General features: G+C 38.8%; 1 protein-coding gene across 18 annotated transcripts in view; it reads right to left on the reverse strand.

The window, feature by feature from the left end:
- PITPNM2 (phosphatidylinositol transfer protein membrane associated 2) overlaps positions 1-23,130 on the reverse strand; it is a 189,163-nt gene that overhangs the window by 140,200 nt on the left and 25,833 nt on the right. For 17 of the 18 annotated variants that reach the window (XM_075274081.1, XM_075274070.1, XM_075274054.1 and 14 more), the window contains exon 2: positions 20,284-20,360. The exons of the other annotated variant lie outside the window; for it this stretch is intronic. The gene's annotated coding sequence lies outside the window, so the exon portion shown is untranslated. The remainder of the gene's footprint in view (positions 1-20,283; positions 20,361-23,130) is intronic. 18 annotated transcript variants of the gene reach the window in all.

The following is a 23,130-nucleotide window of genomic DNA, read 5'->3' on the forward strand; positions in this document are numbered from 1 at the left end:
TGGGGCAGAAAAAAATTGTTGCTTATAGCAACCAATCACAACACAGCCTTCATTTTGCATTCTGCTTATTCAGTTATTGGTTGCTACAACATAATAAATCTTCCCCATTCATTTCAATTAGGCTATGCACAAGTCCATTTTGAAGGTTATGAAAAGTCACTTTTCTGTTAGTTTTCAATGATCCATCAATAGTTCCAAGTGGAAATGGGTCTCATATAGGTACAAAGTTGTCAAAGTTGTGTGAATGTAGCTTCAGTTCTGGTTCACATGGGCAAATGGTGTGGTAAATTCAGAATGTTTGTTGCCTTATTTCTAGGGGGAGTTAAGTCCAGAGATCCAGACACCCTGCATCATGGTGATCTATGAGGCTAGGTGTCCCTGCTTCCCCAAGGCTCTACTCTCCCCAACCATATTTGTGTGCAGTGGCAAATATCCCAATCCCAGCTGTGTTTTCAAACAGTGATACTTCTGGAGATTATACAGGTAGAACCTTCGTATCGTATAAAACATGAGAAAAAATCCTGCATGAAGAACTTCTCTCTGCTGGTTTCAGTATAAAATCAGCAGAAACCCAACTGACCCCATTATAGTCTATGGGTTCCACGAGTAACAGCTTTTTTAGTAGATGGACTCAACGTCTTTTGGGTCCCCAAGTGGACTGGACTGACGGAGAGACAAACGCTAGTGTGAACCTAGTGTAAAGGTGTGTGTCATACAAACTGGGTCTCATATGGTCTAATCCTGTTGTTCCATTTTCATATAAAAGACTACTAGAAGCTGGGCTGCGGAGTTGGAATCGTGGAGCTAAATTCAGTAGAAATGTATGCACTACAACTGACAAAGTTTGTTGCATAGTTACTTTCCTAGGCCCTTATAGATTTGCATTATATACTTATGTTATATGCTGTCTAAGGTTTCTATTTAAAGGTGTTTTCACATCTCACAATGAGAGGAAAAATCTAACAGAGAATGCAAACAAAGCAGCATTGCTAACAGCAATGTATGTAGGAATACTCTTTACATAAGTTAGCAGTATAGATAGGATCCTTGCGTTGGGAATACCCCTTTAATGAAAAATAAGCCAGCCATTTCTGAAGGGAGTTAGAGTCTATCGGAAAGTTGGAAGTTGAACTTACAGACATGACAGCCTTGACCAGAACAGGTTTGACACCTGTCTGTCTCCTCATTGACATAAACATGCAGGCTTGGCGATTCCAAGTGTGAGTGTTTATGTGTTGTAAAGGGGAGATGGCTAGTTGCTGCTTTGGCAGACAGCTAGCAGCCATCTTCTGTTTATGGCCACAAACATTTAGTAAAATAACAACAAGTGTCATTCCTTTTCCAGAATTACTGAGTAAGAAAACCAATCCCCAGTGCAGGGCTCATTACTGACATTTGGGATCTACCCTGACTCTCCTGCCCATTTCAGTAACTCTTCTACAAGATTGCTTGTTCAGGGTGTTTATACTTTTATACATTTAGCTTTGTATGCTGCAATCCTTCTGCACTACAGCCATTGAAGTAATAAGTATAACAGAGTTGCAAGAAAACATAGACCATGTAGGAAGGTTCTTGTGACTACACCCTTAGCTCAATATCAATCAGATCAGGGCCTCATAATTTAATTAAAGTTGAAAGGCTATGCCCCAAATAACAGGCATAACTAGAGAGTCACAGCATGTGAACCTATTAAGAAACTTGATTGCTCAGGCTGCCATCTCCTGACTTGTACATTCTGACCACAGACAGGAAGACTAGCATTTCAGTCTACTGTGTAATGAAAATACACAATTTACAACACCCATAAAAGGAAGGGCAGAGGTAACTTGCCTGAAGACACTTCAATTTATTTCTGGCCTAAAAACATGTGATACAACCAGACAAGCAGGATTTTCAATGCACATCTAGATTTCTGGTTAAAAAACAACCCTTCAATCAATAACTTTACAATGTAATGAAGTCTATGCACTGTATTTTATGGTTCATATAGGAGATTCTCAGAAATTATTAAATACAAAGTAGCCAATATCTTCCATCAGATTAAATGTTGGGTTTTTTTTGGATAGGGTTGTGGGTCATGATGCTCCAAAGACGTAACAAGTAGGCATTTCCCATTAGTGTTCAAGAGAAGGCAACTACAAAACCCCTATAAAATAGTCATCCTTCATTATGATGAAACGGCTTCTACAGTTCCCTTTACCCTATAGTGACTTCCCCTTCTCTCCAATCTCCTCTTCCTACGCACCTATGCAGATTACAAGCAGCTCCGTGATATTTATATTGTAGCTGGTAAGTTCAAGCAATTACTGTGCTGAGTTCTAATGGGCAGGCTGTGACAAAAGCCGCGCCACAGATACCGTACATCCCTCATACACTTACAGTTTAGCTCAAATATATGCATCTTTGTACCTCAATATCTTAAATACTAATTGGGTGTGCTAAATATGCTTACCTGCAAGAGAAATTCATGTTACATTCACCGAATTCTAAAAATGCCTTAACAAACCATACAGCATAAAGGATATTTTGCTTCATATAAAACTAAAATTCCTGAAGTGCTACCATTGTAACTATAATGCCTGTGCTAAAAGGCAAGCTTCTCTAAGTAACATAGGACAGAATTGTTGCAGACCTGCACAGGTAAAATCCAAAATTTATGCAATTTCTGTTGCGGAGTTACCAGTCATTTCCATCTTTACAATTTGTTAAATGCATGGTAATTCCAAACTTTGTGTTAAATGCATGGTAAACCTGAGCAAAATCAACATAGTCTCTTCTGTGGATTTTAAGGGAAATCCTCAGCCAAAAAAAAGTTAAATCTGCTGTGTGTGAAACTACCCTAGCAGCCAAAGCAGTAAACACTTTCTTCAGTTACAAAAGTAAGAAAAAACGACTGAAGGAAGCTCGTGTCATGTTTTTTCTTTTTACATTACAGTCAAATGGGAACTGACGCAGACAGAGGAGGCTCCATCTATGTCAGACTCTATTACGGTTAATATGTGTTGCTCCCATGAGAGTAAGGGGGCGTTCACACTACCGTCATTGTCCGACAGGTAGTGTCCGCTCCTAGTGTCCATTCAAAATCTCGCACGGACATTAGGAGCGGACACTAGCTGTGTCCGTGACACTTGTCATTCACTTAAATGGCGTTCGGGTGCGTTCTATTGCACTCCGTGCCTGTCCTTCACTGTCCGCTTGTAAAGATGTCCGACTTTTCAAGCGGACAGAAAAACCCGACATGTAGGTGACATGATTGGAAAAACGATTTCCTACTTATCTGCAGATCTACTTCACTTGTCTCTAAGTGGAAATGATCAGAAGACATGCATGTAGAGAGAAAAGCCACAATTTTGTTAAGCAAATTGCACCAAGAATTGCAGCATTTCACACCAAAAAAAGATGTAAAGAGCATAGTAAAATGTGGGCCATAGTGCTCTGAGACAAACAGATACCAATCTGCTCCCTTACTTCTCAGTACAACAGAAATACATACATAGCGTAAAGCAACACGAATAGAAAGCATACTGAATAAACAGGCTGTATATACCGTGACATTGTGTCATTAAGCATTATGTCTCCTCCATTAGCAACACACAAGCAGACTTTATGGACAGGACACTGTAAATGGCAATATCCAGGGACAGAAAGGAAATGAAATCAAATTTCATGTGCGTTTTATGATCATGTGCAGAACTTGTGGCATGTTCTACACTTTACAAGGAAGAAAACATCTTTATTCTTATAATGCAAAATCACAAAGTTAATCTGTGACACTGTAATGGGCAAAGTACAGTGGTCCCATGAGTTACAATATAACCTGGCCCCAAGACAAACATTATGAGCTGAAACCATTGTAACTTGAAAGCACAACTCTACAGAAAACTAGTAATTGGTTCTGGAGACCCCAAATTGTCAAAAAATAAATCAGGACACTATTATATACAGCAAATCCTTAGACAAGAGTCACAAAATGTAAATCATCTTGTAAGATATTAACAGGAATTTTTTCAGGCACTTTAAAAATATATACAGTGAAAAGAGTAGCTCACCCTGGCACAGGTAAAGAGAAGGACAGAACATGTAGTACTCCACTATACTGCAGAGAGGCGCTACTAGTCAGCCAGGCAATTCATGCACTTCAGTAATACATTGGGTGCAGTAGATGCAAAATCGCGGCCACAAAATAGCACGGCGCATACGATCCCCGCTCCCATTGAAATCAATGGGAGCTTGTATGGCCCAAAAAAGCTCCCGCGGCGTAGACGTGCCACATCAAGCGGCACGTTACACCGTGTGAACCCTCCCTTAAGAGACAAAGATATCTTTGCAAACTCTGCAGTTACCAAAAGATAGCAGACAGTCGCTATTGTGATGTACAGTATGCCAAATTTGTGTTGGCAAAGCGTTTTTCTGGAAATTATTCAGATTTTTTTTGCAACAATCCATTTATAATTAAAAGAAAAAAAGACACATCTTGATTTTTTTATGTTTTTACACTCACATGTAAACTAGACTGAAACTTGCCATCTTGTTTCCGAGTTTGATGAACAGACTGTCATAGCTTCAACAGGGCCAGAGTATACCCACCTCCCCACCCTTACCTCTTGGGGAGGAGGGTATACTGCATTACTTCTTGGAGAATATAGGCTGATGGCATATTCACATCCCCTGTACTTTTCATCTTTCTGGTAATGCCATACAGAGCCATACAGATGCTTAGAACACCAGAGTATCTTCATGAGCACCACTCCATTCAAATGGATGTACAAAAAAACTCCTCTTCTCGTAATCTGTGGGGTCTCAGCAGAGAGACCCCCCACCACCACTAGTCATATACTTTTCAACTATCCTGTTGAAAACTTCTAAAATTGTAAACTTGGCCAAATCCTTTAAACTGGCTATACACAAACTAGTTAGCCCGACAGGCATTTCTCATTGTCAGAGACCTCTAGCACATACATAAATGTGAAACTTAGAACACACAATTGATAGGAAAACTGGAGAGCAAAACATTGTTCTGCTTGTCCTTTCAAAATCTGGAGTACAATAATATTTAGCCACAAACAACTTGAGAGTCCAATGTAAATAGTCCGCTACGTACCTCCCTGTGACAGGCTCACATATTTAGTAAGCTCAGACTAAGCGTGACTAAGGAAAAACAAAGCAGCAGAAATATTTCAGACCATTTTTATGTGTCCCTGGATTATTTCATAGTATTTACAGCAGAAAGGATTTGGGTGTTTTATCTTGTTTTGTCCAGATCAGTGATAATATATAATCAGATTTATACATCCACCCATCATTTTAGAGGATAAATCATAGAAGAGCAAACTGTAATGTAAAAACATAAAACAACAATAGCAATATCCAACCTTAGAAACCACTAGCCACAGTGCACTGTAAGGAACATTATGCTGAGCACCACTTCCTCGAAATTTATAAATAAGCAAATGACTGTCGTCATGTATGAACCGTACTAGCACGTGACATGGCTGTGGCTATAAGGGGGTTTATCCACTCAACTCAGTCTTGCACTCACCCTTCACTTAGACTGCAAATTGAATGTAAATCACACCCCCAAATACAGGCTGCCACCACTAGTAAATGGGGACTGGGCACAGTAGAAACCCTATTCACATACAGTATGTCCGGATCTCTCCAACAGTCAAACGCTTTAAAAAAGTAATGGGCTCATAGAGAAAACACTAAACACCATTAAATTGAATCATTCAATACCCAATGGGTTGGTTGCTGATATATATAGAAAACAAATGAAAGAGGACAAGACAAGCAAAACAGCTTGTTTGCTGGCTTCCATGGTGTGACCAAGTTCTAAGGCATTCCCAGTTTATTATAAGGTGAAGCTCCTGGGCATGTGCTTAGGATGTCCCTCCTCCCCCATTCTTCATCATTTTTCACACCCGGCTTCTGCATTTTGGCCTTTTTTTTTTTTTTTTTAAACCATTAAGGGGGCATTCACACTACTGTTGGTGTCCACTCAGCAGTGTCCATACATAATTTTAGCAACGAATAGAGATGAGCGAACACTATTCAAAACAGCCTTTTCAAATAGCACGCTCCCATAGAAATGAATGGAAGCGGCCGGCACGCCAACTTTGCCGGCGGCTGGCCGCTTAACCCCTCACGTGCTGGCTACGTCCATTCATTTCTATGGGAGAATGCTATTCGAAACGGCTGTTTCGAATAGTGTTCGCTCATCTCTAGCAACGAACACTAGCTGGTTCGTTTGCAATTTTCATTAATTTCAAAGGGATTTTATCTTGTGTCCATGGACAGTAAGTGTCCGGGGGTTTTTTTTGTTGTTGTTTATAAATAGCCATCAGTTACTGTCCGTTTGTGTTCGGTTTTTGTTTTTTTAAACGGACACCATCTGAGCAGACACCAACAATAGTGTGAATCCTACCTAATATGGTAATGACATGTTGTTTATCTCAACCCCCTAAGGCTCAGGTGTTTTGTTCTGTTCTCAAAGTACAAATCTTGTACATTGTTTTTCTTTTGACTGCTGCCATGTGTTATACTGTAGCAATGAATCAGTATTATTACACATTATGTTTCTTGATGATCCATTGTATCATACTTATTTGCGTATTGCTTGTTTTTGTATGTTTTATATTGCACATAAATTAATTATATTTAGATAATTTAATAGCTGCCGCTCCACTAATTCTGGCACAGTTGGAATTTTTTTTCTCCAGCCTCCACTATTCCCCAGCAATCAATGCTGTTTAGACGCTATACTGTCAGGAGGGCGGTGTAAGGTAGGTGCAGATAAGGGATGTGATTCTGAGCTCTGACACTGCCTTAGATTGGATCTCGGAATCACACACCCCCTGCCTGACACTGTCCTTAAGACATTACAGAGATTAAATAACACATAAGGCACCAAACCTAACCGTACTTGTTGCTGGGGAATGGTGGGGGATCGAGAGAAAATATTAACAGATATTAACAAATAAGAACTTGTATTGGTGGAGGTGGAAAAAGGTCCTCTAACATTTCATAGAAAGGTGTTCTAAATTTAGCATGCAGCACAGTAATAAGTATGCAGTTCTGTTACTGTTTAAAACCGTAATAATTTGAGAACAGATAAAAGTTATGTAACCCAGGAAATTTCTCTTTAAATGTAAATTTTGGACACGTACCAATGTTGCAGCGGCCACATGCATCTAAAATCACATACAAACACAGTAGGCAGGGCTTTCAAATAGCCTGTTAACTAAAAGATTTTGCCAGTAGTTCTGCAGTTTTACCTTAGGGTCATCAACAGTGTTGTAAAACTGAGGTACTACTGACAAATTCACAAACCATTAGTGAACTAGGCGCACAATATTTGCAACTTATGAGGAGTCGAACAGCTTAAAGTAGACGATAATATCATGGTCACCACTGTACCTTTTCTGCTTAGCAAGAGGCACACTAGCGCAAGAAGTTTTCATATATGCAAAAGTCGATCTCTGCTGCTATGTAATGCTGGTATGGGCATGCTTTTTGGAAGATAAATACGCTTTCCATGCCAGAAACTGCATACAAATTGTCTAGTAGTAAAGGTACATATAGGCCTTACAAGAATTACCAACAAACATGTACAAAGACTATTTACCACAATTAAGATACTTTAGCAATACACTTGCTACTTGTTCCGCTCAATATGTTCCGGTTACTTCATGTACCGTCTTCTAACATGAATGGTCTGCCTCCACAAGATAAAAGCTTCCAATTAATCCTTGCCATTAGATCTTCCTTTCCAATGTTGGACTGTATTAATATCTGTATTTACAAAGCTGAGGTCCAAAGGATATTAATGATTACGGCTGCAGAACACAGAGTTCTGTGCCAGTAATTAGGATTTTTCTACCTTAATTCCAGCAGAAATGGAAAGATTCTATTGATCGGCATTGGGCGCTTGTCATGGGAACGCAGTTATATCCAGCTTTGCTTCAGATCTCTGCAAAAGGAGGGGGTTGTGGGGATGTTGAAATATTAATTTCAACTTTAAAAGCCTGGAACTCATCACTAGACATGCTGCAGAATGAGAGATTGAATGTTACTGTACCAAATATAGACCATTTTGCATGAAATTTGCAACGGTGACACATTTTCAGTACAAGAATATTTAAAACAGTCTGTGGGCTAATGTAGGAAAAAAAAAATATTAACCTACGCATTACCAAGGGACATAAAAACAGCACATGAATTACCAGCATAAAAGGAAATTCAAACAGCCAGCTTGTACATGTATTTAGCATGTGCAATGTATGGACGCTCATCTAATAACCAATGCTACTAAGAACACATCTATACTACAGTGCAAAACATACAACACTACAAACTCCCATGACAATGAAAGACCATAAAGCAAAGTACATTGTGGATAGTAGTATTTAGGAGAGTGCAGCCAGCAGTATCTAGACAATGGACAAATGACTCATGCTGTCAAACTTAGCCTTGCAGCATAGTCACGATCATGATGTAACAGATGGTCGTTATATTTAGAAGATATCTTACATACCACTTCCTTCCCCTAACCATGGTTAAACTGTAGGTTAAACCATTTAAGTCTAAAAAAGATAGGTGTCTTTTCTCCAAGGATGCTGTAAGTCTGCAATGTAGCATGCTTTATTATATAATCAACCTGTGCATACGGATAAAGGTTCTTCTTGGAATCTCACCACACACTGTAAACCTGTCCGACAGCACATGTGCTTTTATTGCTATACAGGTCTCTTCTGAATCACTCATGCACAACAACAGAAAGCACCAAGTTTGAAAAATGACTTTTTGCATTCAGTCAGAAACCTGTTTTTTTAGGAGACACTGATGAAAGAATGCTATAGTACATGAGGCCTAACCATGCACTGGAATATGCAGTTCAGAGCAATACTGCCATCCATCAGTATCCTACAAAGGGTTAAGTATGATGTAAATTTTATCTGTATGTGATGCATATAAAATTGTGTGCATATGGTATCAATGCATTAAAATGTATGGCTAATGTAATATCTTTAGATGAGATGCCTCTGTACACCAGTTTGATCGTGCCCCTGGCGTGAGACATCCCCATCCACCATCACTGAAATATGGGAGGTCACATTACGTGCCCCCCATGTTCACTGCTTCCTGGCCCTCCCTCCATGATTGGCAAGGGGGCATGATTCACATGCTGGGCAGCAGATCATGCAGTGTCAGAAGCAGAGCAGTGTCCAGTAGCAGAGCCTTTGTTATCTGTGAAGGCTAGTAGTAATTTCAACTCTAATTTATACCTTGCGAATACAGAGGCATGCAGCTATCTGTAAATACAGGTAATGCCTTAAGAGGGGAGAGGAAACATACAAAATTGTAGTGATTTACATAAATAGTACAGCATACAAATAACCATACAACACTAATAGCCAAGGCAATACAAGTACTAACTTTTGGAGTACAGTGGAGTGATCTGCTGAGCATTTACAAGTAACTATTTGTCTATGCAAGTCTTTTATTATTTAGAATTTACATTTGGAAAACCCCTTCACAATGTCGTCCTCGTCTTTATTAAGTATAAGCTATATAAAAAAAAAAAAAAAAAAAAAAAAACACCACAAAAACTAAAATGTTGCCACCAGACTTAAGTATTGGGTTCAATAGTTTGGCCTGTTATGTAAGGCAAGAAGTAAATCTATGATATCAAAATGCAATTCTCTTGGACAAGAGGCTTTTAAAGGGCTTGAGGATTTTTTATTTATTATTATTCTTTTTCCTCTGTTGCTTTCTGTTTGTGTTGTTTTTGGCTCCTGAATAATTAACACATTAATTATCCAATCTTGCAAGCAGAGTATGCAGTCATAAGCAACAATGTGGTTAAGTCAATTACAGCCAGAAATTCTTATTAGCAATTCAATACTGTAAATACAGACATAACAGCCAAAGTGACAATGCCAAGCTTGTGCCATTTGGATACCAAAACTTATCCCATGGTTCTACTTACATACTGTATACGTTACATTGACCTCTTATTTTCTCAAAAGCAAGAGAAATTAAATTACCGTAAAACAAAGAGGACAATGGTTTTATCTATTTACCCACAAGGAAATATCTCAACTGCATAAACAAATGCAAAATTTCTTCATTTACTTACCCTCCAACTGGGCAATTATGACCCAAAATAAAAATTTGTGATCAGGTATTTTACGATTAATAGCGATCACTTACGTCATGGCCTTTTAAACCACACCACTTTTACAGTATGATCGTGTGGTGGATGAACCTTGTGATGTTCACTTGGTGGTTTCATGTGGACCAAACCAAAACTGGGGTCTCTTCAGTCAAAGAAACAGTGTTACTCACCTTTCCTGGGCCCTGGCAAGACACTCTGCTTTCTTTGGATTTTCTGACAGACATCAGGGACCACTGAGGTCTGTGAATGGAACTCAGCAGACACATGACTACAGGTAGTGACCCCAGACTCCAGGAGATGTAACACTTTTTTAAAGTATATCGCCCTCGGCCTTCACTTATCTGAAAAGAGCTCAGAGTATAATAATAGCTGCTCAAATTTGCATGTTTTCAGTCCAAACAAAACTGCAGGTAGAACCTTGCGCATATTGTAATAACTGAACCGAAATACTGGAAGTGAATAAAAGCACAATGGTTATACTGGTTGATGTTCGGTTTCGTTTATTTTTTGATTAATCACCAAACCCTATCTTCAACCTACAAAGTGGCAGTCATCTACAGACTGCCAAGGACCTACCACAGCTTTTAGCGAACACTTCACGACCTGGCTCATGCACTTCTTTTCAACTGCTATCCCCTTTCACTTCGTAGGAGATTTCAACATCTCCATTGATACAAATCATCCAGCTACCTCCAAACTCTCACAGTGGTCCTTCACCGCACCTCTCAAAAGTGGGGTCATAAAGGTGAATACGTTTACCTGCCTCTGCTTCCTATCCAACGTCTAACTCTTCAACCACCCTGTGTGACATCCACAACTTACATTCAGATTTATTAGTTTCATGACTGGGGCAACAGTTGTAGAACCTTTTCCCCTTCCTCCCAGGTAGACTTCGCCATATCATGACACAGACAGTGCAACTACTATCTATAACACTACTATTACCATAGCCCTCATCACCCACACACCAGAGCTTCACAAATAGGCAACCCTTGTGTACAGACGTGACAAAAAAAAAAAAACTCAGGAGAACTTCTTGGGTTATAAAACATTGCTGGAAAAAAAGCCAGTCCAAGACACACCAGAAGTTTGCAACTTAAAGGGGCTCTATCAGCAAAATCCTGCAGATAGAGCCCCACAAACGCTGCAATTTCCAAAATGATTGAGGTTCTGGAAATCGCAGCATGTCAACTTACCCTATGGAATTGCCGGCAGTTTCCCTTTAGGTATAATAGAAGCAGAAAGTCCACAGAGTTTTAGTGGATAGCATTGTGGCCCACTGCATGGGGCCTTGGCCTAAAATGAGCTTACTTTTGTATATAGCATTACCAAGTTATATTTTTCATGTATATACCATTAATGTATATAGTGTTTACGCATGTGGCATCAGCATATTGCATGGGTAGGAGTGTTATAATGGCATCGGACTGGTCAAAAATTAGACATTTCTTTCCTGTGAACATAGGATCAGACTGCTTGCTGCTTTATGATCCAGTCCGGCAGCCCGTTCTTTGAAGTAATACAGGACAGGTTTATTGTTTATCAACTCTGTCACTACCAAGACTCAATCAGGCCTAAGATAGAAGGGCTACGAACTAGCTCATCTGACATATCAGGGAGCAGGAGGAATGGCACCCTGGCAGGGAACATGGCTAAGCACAAGCCAGGAGCTTCACATTAGAAAAGACTGAATTCGATGACAATTTTGTGACACTGTTGGAGCTGGCAATCTTAATTCCTCCAAATTCCATGGAAACAGAATTTACCAGGTTAATTCTGTCTTTTCTCCAGTTTTATTTTTAAAAACTGTTTTGCTTGTCTTGATAACTCTTGTCTTTATTATATATAGCACTGAAACCTTTGGATATTAAATGATGAAATTTAAAATTGGTGTTTTGTGTTTGCTCTATTAACACATTACATTCTTGAAGTGTGTTTGTGTCTCACTGCTCAGATCAGTAATATGTCGGATTCCCTTGATACAGATTCTTAGTACAATAAGTGGCAGCATGTGTTTGAGGGGCGTGGACAGTATTGGGGCGCGATTTACTCTAAATTTGCAGCCCAAGTGAAGGGCAAGTGCAAGACTGAGCAAATGTAGTAAAATGACCTCTGGCAGCCACACTATGTGCTTGGATAGCCTTTACATGACAGTTATTAAATACCTTTATTCCCATACTCCACCCTCTAATGCCCCCTTCACCACCACTCATCTTTATTTCAAAAACAAAATTAACGGCAGAGAAAGGTTCAATCTATATTGCGGAACTCTATTATTCTCCATGTACATTTTCAGGTTAGGCCAGCTCAGATTCCCATGGCTTTCAACACTATTGTTATGCTGACATTCAAAGCTCTCTCTCTGGCCCAGACAAAACTGCTGTGATAGAGATAGTGTCTAACAGCTACAGCAGTCTTCCCATTTTAGCTTTCTCCAACTCGAAGTAAATATTTAGTAAATTGTTTATCTTCATCTTCCCAACTCAAATAGCCCCCTCTGGGGACATAAGCTTTGTTTCAGATGCAAGGTTTGCGATACTACTTGCCAATCCCCGCTACTAACCACTTCAGCCTTCCAGGGGGCCCCATGTGTCCGGAAAAAAAAAAAAAGCGCAGCAGGGGCCCATCAGACAAGAGTCTCATAGAAGCCAGGAGAAACAGCTACTATTTTCACCTACTGTGTCCCTCCCACTTCATGTATAGAGATTGTAAACTCTTGCGGGCAGCAGCAAGGAGTCAAATTTTGCTCAAAAAATAAAATATATACAAGAAAAACAAAAATAATGTATATACAATTAATATATCCTGAGTTTTGGTAGGATCAATATGAAACAAGAAAGTATTACATACACAGAGTCATCATCGCTAGGGGTTCAAATTATTGTCATATACTTTTGTCATTTGGTTATTATAGCCAACCACGTTTGAAATAAAAAACACAAAAACAGTAGTTTAAAGGGTTCCTTTCATTGGATATCCTTTTTTTTCCTCGATAAAACATCGGAATAGCCTTAAGAAAGGCTATTCGTCTCCTATCTTTAGATGTCTTCTCCGTGCCGCCGTTCGGTAGAAAACTGGGTTTTCTTTGGTATGTAAATGAGTTCTCTCGCAGCACTGGGGGCGGGCCCCAGCACTCAAACAGCACTGGGGGCGTCCCCAATGCTGCGCGAGAACTCTCCAGCGACACCTCCATCTTCTTCAGGAACCCTCCTCTCTGCGCATCTTCTTCCGTCCTGGGTTTTCAATTTCTGAAGAAGATGGGGGCGTCGCTGGAGAGTTCGCGGCGCGGCGAAGACATCTAAAGGTAGGAGACTAATAGCCTTTCTTAAGGCTATTACGACGTGTTAATGAGAAAAAAAAGGGTATCCAATGATAGGATCCCTTTAAGTTTCTATTCCAATGAAAATAGGTCTGAACCACGAGCTGCTGGTGAGAAAGCACAGTCAAGCTATCCATGACTGTGTACATAAAACAAGTCCATCTAGGGTATCATGGGAGGATCAGTTTTGTTTAAGGGTTCAGATACATGTTTCAGCTAAACAAACATCTCCGAAACACAGACTGCCCATCACGGCCAAACGGTCACACAATTTGAGTAATGATGTAACCACTGGCCAACACACGTGGTTAGGTTGCAAAATGCATCTGTACCCTCACACAAGCTGTAAAAACTTGCTTATATTTAACCCATTCTGTCTTAAAAGGCACCACGACAGATTACCTTGTGTTTCAATGCTGCTCTACAAAGGATGGCACATTACTATAATCAAATCGGGTAAGTTAATTGATTGCGTGACATTTGGGTCCTTAATTGTGGCAGCCTCAGAAGATGTGATGTAATTATATAAAGAGTATTTGCTGCAAACTTGCCAGAAAGAGAAGCTGCCTTGCAGGACGCAGACTGGGATCAATATACTAATTTACTGGCCTAGAATTTGCTCCTAATCAGGTATTGCACTTCACCAACCAGTCTCTCAATCAGCTGTTGTCAGAAGATCCACAAGAATCACAGGGATATGACACCATTCATATACTGGGATAAAATAGACAGTATGTACCATGTATCTGAACTGTTTCACCTGCACTATAGATCAGGGGTCATACATAAAAATACCTGATGTTTAAATAAGATACAAGCATGACTTTTTTTTTTTTTATTCTACAGAACCCTTAAATGGAGTCTGTCAGCTCCAAAATGCCCACCAAAGCAATAACAGTGCTGCATAGTGGCCTTTAATATTTGCTAATAATTCTGCAAGTATACTGGATTCAAGCCTGACTTGCTCAATAGACCTATAGACAGCTGAAATTGCAATGGCTTTTCTTTGAAATCAAAGTCCAACAATGCCTCTGTAGCTGGAAGCTGACATTTCTAGTGTATGCCTGAATCACAGATGTCAGTAGGCAATTTTCACAAATAAGGGTCCACCCACAGTGCACTTATTGGCTTATTTGCAAATCCATAAAAGGATTTTGCCCAGTTTGTCAGATACTGCACTTTATGCCGCCTCAGTGTGTAAAGTTTGTTGCCCAAATTTCAGATCACCACTGTCTAAGCTGCAGTCACAGTTACTCATCACATCTATTCTCTGTACTGTAATTGATGGTTAATGGAGCAGCTGACAGCTCTGCAAAGTGATAAAGAATAGAAGAGTGCCCTTAGTAAATATATATATATATATATATATATATATATATATATAGATAGATAGATATAGAGAGAGAGAGAGATACACACACATACACACATATTGTGCCACTCCCAAGAACTACATTAAAATGTGAAATGGTAAAACTACTAGCTGAGAAACAAGGTGCAGGAGACTACAGGTGCAATCTTTCTTAACATTTAGAGTTTCTATTATCACAATTCCTTACACTCAATTGTCCAGCAAGCCTAAATTACTTTAAATGGTCGCTAACTTTGAAGATAACAGTTTCATTTATTACAGCATGTCATTTTAGTTCAAGATGTAATGCACTTCATTACAAAATTGCAGTTTTATGTCTGGAAAAACCCTATGAAGTTTGCTGCCACTTATTGTCTCCCTTCTAGCTAATTTGCTGCTCACTCCCTGTTACTAGGGAATGTCCAACCATAACATAAATAACATCAAAAGCAAGGCTGGTTTACAGTCTGCAGAGAGGGAGGGCTGGGCTTTCTTCACGCAGTGAAAGGAGAGGGGAGGACTCCACACCACTTTTCCACAGTTTATACACTGCACAGAAGGTTCTCACAGGTCAAAGTGCGTACGGTATATTTATTTCTTACAAGCTGTTTGGGATGTTAGCCACAGACTGCATGCAGCTTTTTTTAAATTGTGTACTACAGACTGAGCCGCACCTTCCAACTTAAATCAAAGGCGAGAAACGTCCTGTATATATATATATATATATATATATATATATATACACACACACACACACACACACACACACACATGCACACAAATGTTGCAGAGTAAAGATATATTGCAGAAGCTCGGGTTATCATGGAAGGCAACAAAAAAAGTCTTTGAATAAAGGTTTTTGTTGTTCTCTGTTTAACCAACTGCAGAAGTTTGGGCTAGCTACACTACATCTGTGTGCAAAATATAGATCGAATATAGATAGATATAATTTATCTGGCAATGTATGTTTTCTGTAAGACAGTAGGGCCAGAAGTTTGCTGTACCGCAGGACAAAACACAAAGATAATACATATTAGATAAAAGTTGCAAATGGCTGATGACTAACGTTTGTGAACAGTCCGACTGTCCTGTCCAAAACAAAATTATTATTACCGTATTATTATTAGGCAATTATGTGACCATAAATTCCTTTTCATATCTGAAAACTCACTAGCTTTCACACTCTGAACCAGTAATCTTAAAAAGAAGAGAGAAGAAAGATGATAGAGATGAAAATGGATACACTTCAATATCTAGCAAATGAATCATGCCATACGCAACCAATGTCAAAGTGTTACATATGAGAGATACATCCACCTTTCATTATACCATTATGATACATTGTACGGCAGCCTCTAATGCTGCTACACACTACAATAGCCCTGGAAAAGCACAGAAGCAAAGTCATAAATAAACGTTATATGTAATCTTATATACATTTCACTGGCTTGAAATATTAACAGTAATGGAGATGACTGAAGATCGATTAGCAGCAAATAACTGCAACCATCTCTTCTGTTGTCAAATCTAGAAAGAAACCCGTACTTGGGATGAGAAAATTAATCTACTTTCCAGCAAAAATATAATGAAAGTGCACTAATCTATTTAGGTCGTGAACACTTCATTTCCAACTAATTGCTTGTGTTAATGCGGATTGATCTGGGTCTTCCAATCCAAACATGGGATATTCAGGGTTCCAGCTGTTTATGTACTATATGTTGTGTAAGAAGCAGCATCAGCTGTAGGGATATTGCCAGCTCTTTCAGTAACTACTAGACATGCATCTATAGATATCTTAATAGCTGCCGACTGCATTTTAAATTAAGCAGGACGTAAAGCATAGGTAAAAGACCATACTCACAGGAGAACACTGTAAGGAAGCAGCAGAACAAGGGCTGCCGTACAGCAGGAGGGTGTTATGTGCCTGCTGCTGTGTGACAGAGTACACCTCCGTCATCTAACAACATGGGCACCTGTGTCAACAGCAGCAGCCTGCTTTCTCCGGTCCAGCACAACAATATGATGTGCACAGAGCCACGACTTTATAGATAATTTACAGCTGGGATACAAAGGTACATGTGAATAATTCAGCAGGCAATTAGAGCAAACACATCAACAAAACCCTTTAAAAGCCAATCGAAAGTATAATTAGAGGTTTTAGCTTTAAAATCCACTCCGCACTTTTCTGCTGCGAGCATGTGATGATCGCTACTGGGAATCCACGCAACACACTTGTTTCCAAATGAAACAGAAAAAGCAAAAAAACAATAAAGCTAAGAGTAAACGCAACCAGGAACATACAAAACAAATAATACACTGTGTGCACATAACCAAGGCTGGATTCACTTGTAGCGGCTTTGGTGCATTATGTCTGATGTAACTTTAATGGGGGAAAAATGGGCAATAGAAAGAATGTTACATGTTGTACACCTGGTAACTAGAAGACGCCTTCAATGTCTGTATTCCTACAGGTAACTTTAAATACAACAAGCCTAATATAGGAAAAAAGAATACATATGTGGTGCTGTATTTTCAGTCAGCAAAACAATATTGCACTTGAAAACGCTTGAAAATCAACAAAAATCAACAAAAAAGTATGCATGCATAAGAAAATGAAAAACAATGCACCCAAGCAATTGTGGAGGGGGGGGGTGCAACTTATCATACACTTCACACACACACACACACACACACACACACACACACACACACACACACACACAATTCTGACAAAATACAAAAACTGTGAGAAGTTTCAAAATTTTCAGCATTTTTGTGCCAGAATTGACAAACTCCATTCCACTTTCCTGAAAAGGTGTAGCTTATTGGGAGGGGTCAGGGCTGTGTCATTCTCCTTACGGTAAATCCATTCACATTTTTATGGTGAATATGTAGAGCATGAATATGAAGCGTCTACTAAAGGGGGAATAGTCACTTCAAATGGCTTTATCTCCAGTTTTATACAACCTAGACTGTGATATCACAAGGAAGCTGTGAGTCTCAGCTTTCATATGCTAGTTAGAAGCATGGTCAGGAATTAGATTTATATGCAGCATATTAAGTTCAAATTTCCAACTGTATTTACAACTAGTGATATCTCCAATTCCTTTATAGCTTGTACTGGAAGCTTGGCAGCATATCAATGCTTACAAGGAGTCTATCATTGCCTACATCTTTTTTTAACTAAGCCTATCTTTACATACCCTTTAGCAAGGCTATTATAGGTATACCTTTATTTTGTTGATTCTCAAAGCCATTTTTGAATGAAACCGGTTTTCTTCATAAGCAAATTAGTCTTCAGGGAGCACCAGGGATGTTATCCCTGTGCTCCAAGCACCCCTGCATCATCAAAGCATGAGCGAGTTTATAATTGTGCTGTACGTGACTAGCTGCTCTGGAAGTAGTGAAGAGGTGTAGAAGGAGGGATCGTCTTTCAAGAAGGGGACGGTGAGAAACGGACTGGGCTGATGACGCAGAGGTGCTCGGGGCACAGGGATAATGCCCCTGGATGCTCCCTGAAGATTCATTTGCATATGAAGAAAACCGCTTTCATGCAAAGACGGCTGCGAGGATCAAGGAAAGACAGGTACAGTATGCCTAGAATAGACTTGCTAAAGTCTATGTAAAGATATACTTAGTTAAAAAAAAAAAAATTATTTAGGCAATTATAGACTCCCTTTAAGAGAATCTCAGTGTTGTGATGCCAGAACCAATTTTTCTAGGTAGTATAAAACAGGTGGTAAAGTAATTTACATTGACTATCCCCCATAGGCTAATGCTTCAGCTCTATATGCTGCATTGAGTACGGATGTACAGACACTCTCTCTGGCAATGCTTAGTTCGAGCATTGCTAATGGAAATTTTACAGCCAGTCTTCTATTAAAAAAAAGAGGTTGATTAGTTAATAAAGTATATTACAAAAATGTTCACCATACATCTGAAGCCAGCTCTTTCACTTCCAGGTACAGTGTGTCATCATCAGATATGCATAGTATTGTTAGCACTGTGTGCTGCAGCCGAAAAGAGAGATGGCAATCATCTCTGGGGGAAGAACTGAGCAGAATACAGTGAAGCCATTGATGGAAAGCAACACACTTAAAGCACTTTTATTCTAATTTGCATAAGGACTATTTTTTACAAGAATGGCACAGTAGTACTGAACAAGAAGTACATCATTGTCAAGAGTGCAGAGAGCCGTGCAAGGTACTGTCTCAGTTTATATCTCAATTTTGTGATGACAGACTCCCTTTAAGAACAAGTTTTGACTTAATCTCACCTTCCATGAAGTTACCCAAAATCACACAGATTTTGTTGTATAGACATTGAAAGATAAAAAGTTAATAAAGTTAAATTAAAAAAATATAATATAACATAATATATACACACACTAAATAATTATTAATTATTAATAATAATAATAATAATAATAATAATAATTAACTAATTTGATTATGAATAAACCTATTTACATGAAAATGGGCTCCAAAGTTGAGTAATGAAGGCCATATTTCTAAACTGTAGAGTCACCTCTACAAGGTACTGTGACTAAGTTTATAAAGCATTTTCTGCTGCTCGACTCCCTTTATAGTACCCCTGAACCATAGTGTGAGCAGACTTGAATGGGTCTGGGCTGTTCAAGTAGATAACAGTAGTCACACTAGCTTCATGATGCCTCATATGAATCTTTTAGACAGGGGTTAGACTGGCTAGTTGCCACCTTTATCCATTTCAATAGTTTTCCTATAAGGATACCCCCTTCACCGTAGTCACTGCCCCTGACCAGTATAAAGTAAAGAAATGTAGCTAGCTACTGGTATGTGAACACTGTCTCTTTAGTTGTTCATCTTTTTGGTTTGCGCTATAAAGATGAATATTTTTCAGATCAGAAAAAACTTCAATAAATGAAGTTAGAACCTTCTTAAGATATTCACTGTATATAAGCAAAATTTCTGGTATCTTAAGATAATAAGAGATACCAGCTGACAATAAATATATATATATATATATATATATATATATATATATATATATATATATATATATATATATAAACACCTAGCTTTTACACTTGTTGTCCTTTAACGTGATGTTCCTGTGCAAGTACCAGCAGATGAGACGCAAATAACTATACAGCAATAGATGTCCACGGTGACCTTACAATCAAAAATAGATTTCAACACAAGGGAAATTAAATTAAGGATAATTATTGTGAAACTCTCTGAAAATAAATAGCACATGAATGACATATAACAGGCTCTGCAGGAGGCAGAAAGAATATCTGGAAATAGCATACTAAATGGATGTAATCTGGTTACAGAAGATGTCCGGCTGCACAGGCAAGATACAGCAAAAGAGACAAAGGAAACAGGAAAGGACTGGGAAAGTGCATCCAGCCCCAACCTACAGAGCACAAATGTGCTTTTATAGTAATATTACCTGATAGGTTCCTAGTCTTCAGGGACAGTGGACATATGGAAAACCCAAGAGCATACTTCCTTCATTTTGTTTTCACACTGAAAGAAAAAAAAACATTTTTATTTATTTTCTGTTTGCAGAACATTAGTGAATACTATATAATGTGAGGTACAGACATAAACAGGCAACCAAATGCACAATGTACCAGAATGTTAGCCATATGGTTAACTCTTCTGCTATTATTCACACCTTTGCAGTTTAGAGGGTTTTTTTGTTTGTTTTTTTGAGGGTTTTTTTTTTTTATTCTAAACAATGTACAGGAAAGGCGTTTAACCAAAGCACAAAAAAAAGGGGGAAGGGATTAGGAAAAAACTGCACTTGCCTCATCATATTGGTTTTCTTTGTATAGCTTCTACGATGCTATATTCTACAAGTGCAACAGTTCACAGCAATACCAAGTTCATATAGTTTTTAGGTTTTCATAGCTTTACAAATGTGAAAAATCTGAATTTTTTTTTATTTGCGTAGTCATATTCTGAAAACTGTAACATTAACTAACGATAAGCTGTGGTTTAACAATTTAGATTTTTTCCCCCCGCACTACAGTGTTCGCCATAAGGGCTATTCTTCTTTCTTTTTTTTTTAAGCCCCTATGGCAAAACAGCTATATTCCTATGGCTGGCCTAGTAACCTTCTGAAGGTTCCAGACTACCACAGTGACATCTCATCATGTGGGAGCAGTGATAGCAGCTTAAAGTAACTGGAGAGATAGGGAATGTCTGCCATTTCTGCTGGGTCTTCTGAGAAGGTGCCACGTTTTAAATTTTTTTTTCATTTTTCAGTTCACAGAGTCACATGATGGCTTATTGTTTGTGGGACAAATTGTACTTTGTAATAGCAACATTCAATATCCTTTGCAATGTACTAGGAAGCTGGACTAAAATTCTGAATGAGGTGGACGTGGAAAAAATGCATTTGCGCCAACTTCTTATGGGTTTAATTTTGATGTGGTAAAAACGACATGTTATCTGTATTCTAGGGGTCAGTACAATCACGGTGATGCCAAATTCACATGGTATTTGTAATGTTATGATACCTTTTAAAAATATGTAAAACTTTGCAAAATAGAGAAAAAATATTTTGTCACCATGTTCTGACACCTGTAAGTTTATACAGTCCTATGAAAAAGTTTGGGCACCCCTATTAATCTTAATCATTTTTAGTTCTAAATATTTTGGTATTTGCAACAGCCATTTCAGTTTGATATATCTAATAACTGATGGACACAGTAATATTTCAGGATTGAAATGAGGTTTATTGTACTAACAGAAAATGCGCAATATGCATTAAACCAAAATTTGACCGGTGCAAAAGTATGGGCACCTCAACAGAAAAGTGACATTAATATTTAGTACATCCTCCTTTTGCAAAGATAACAGCCTCTAGTCGCTTCCTGTAGCTTTTAATCAGTTCCTGGATCCTGGATAAAGGTATTTTGGACAAACAATTCAAGTTCAGTTAAGTTAGATGGTCGCCGAGCATGGACAGCCCGCTTCAAATCATCCCACAGATGTTCAATGATATTCAGGTCTGGGGACTGGGATGGCCATTCCAGAACATTGTAATTGTTCCTCTGCATGAATGCCTGAGGATTTGGAGCGGTGTTTTGGATCATTGTCTTGCTGAAATATCCATCCCCGGCGTAACTTCAACTTCGTCACTGATTCTTGAACATTATTCTCAAGAATCTGCTGATACTGAGTGGAATCCATGCGACCCTCAACTCCCGATGCCGGCATTGGCCACACAGCCCCAAAGCATGATGGAACCTCCACCAAATTTTACAGTGGGTAGCATGTGTTTTTCTTGGAATGCTGTTTCTTTTTGGACGCCATGCATAACGCCTTTTTTTATAACCAAACAACTCAATTTTTGTTTCCAAAATGAAGCTGCCTTGTCCAAATGTGCTTTTGCTTACCTCAGGCAACTCTATTTGTGGCGTACGTGCAGAAACGGCTTCTTTCTCATCACTCTCCCATACAGCTTCTATTTGTGCAAAGTGCGCTGTATAGTTGACTGATGCACAGTGACACCATCTGCAGCAAGATGATGCTGCAGCTCTTTGGAGGTGGTCTGTGGATTGTCCTTGACTGTTCTCACCATTCTTCTTCTCTGCCTTTCTGATATTTTTCTTGGCCTGCCACTTCTGGGCTTAACAAGAACTGTCCCTGTGGTCTTCCATTTCCTTACTATGTTCCTCACAGTGGAAACTGACAGGTTAAATCTCTGAGACAACGTTTTGTATCCTTCCCCTGAACAACTATGTTGAACAATCTTTGTTTTCAGATCATTTGAGAGTTGTTTTGAGTAGCCCATGATGCCACTCTTCAGAGGAGATTCAAATAGTAGAACAACTTGCAATTGGCCACCTTAAATACCTTTTCTCATGATTGGATACACCTGGCTATGAAGTTCAAAGCTCACTGAGGTTACAAAACCAATTTTGTGCTTCAGTAAGTCAGTAAAAAGTAGTTAGGAGTATTCAAATCAATAAAATGATAAGGGTGCCCATACTTTTGCACCGGTCAAATTTTGGTTTAATGCATATTGCACATTTTCTGTTAGTACAATAAACCTCATTTCAATCCTGAAATATTACTGTGTCCATCAGTTATTAGATATATCAAACTGAAATGGCTGTTGCAAACACCAAAATATTTAGAACTAAAAATGATTAAGGTTAATAGGGGTGCCCAAACTTTTTCATAGGACTGTATGTACAGTATGTGTATGGAGCTGGGTAAGTCGTCTTTTTATGCGGGACAAGATGACAATTTTATTGATACCATTTTGAGGAAGTTCTGATGG

This window comes from Leptodactylus fuscus, chromosome 1 (assembly GCF_031893055.1).
Source record: "Leptodactylus fuscus isolate aLepFus1 chromosome 1, aLepFus1.hap2, whole genome shotgun sequence".
Taxonomy (NCBI): Eukaryota; Metazoa; Chordata; class Amphibia; order Anura; family Leptodactylidae; genus Leptodactylus; species Leptodactylus fuscus.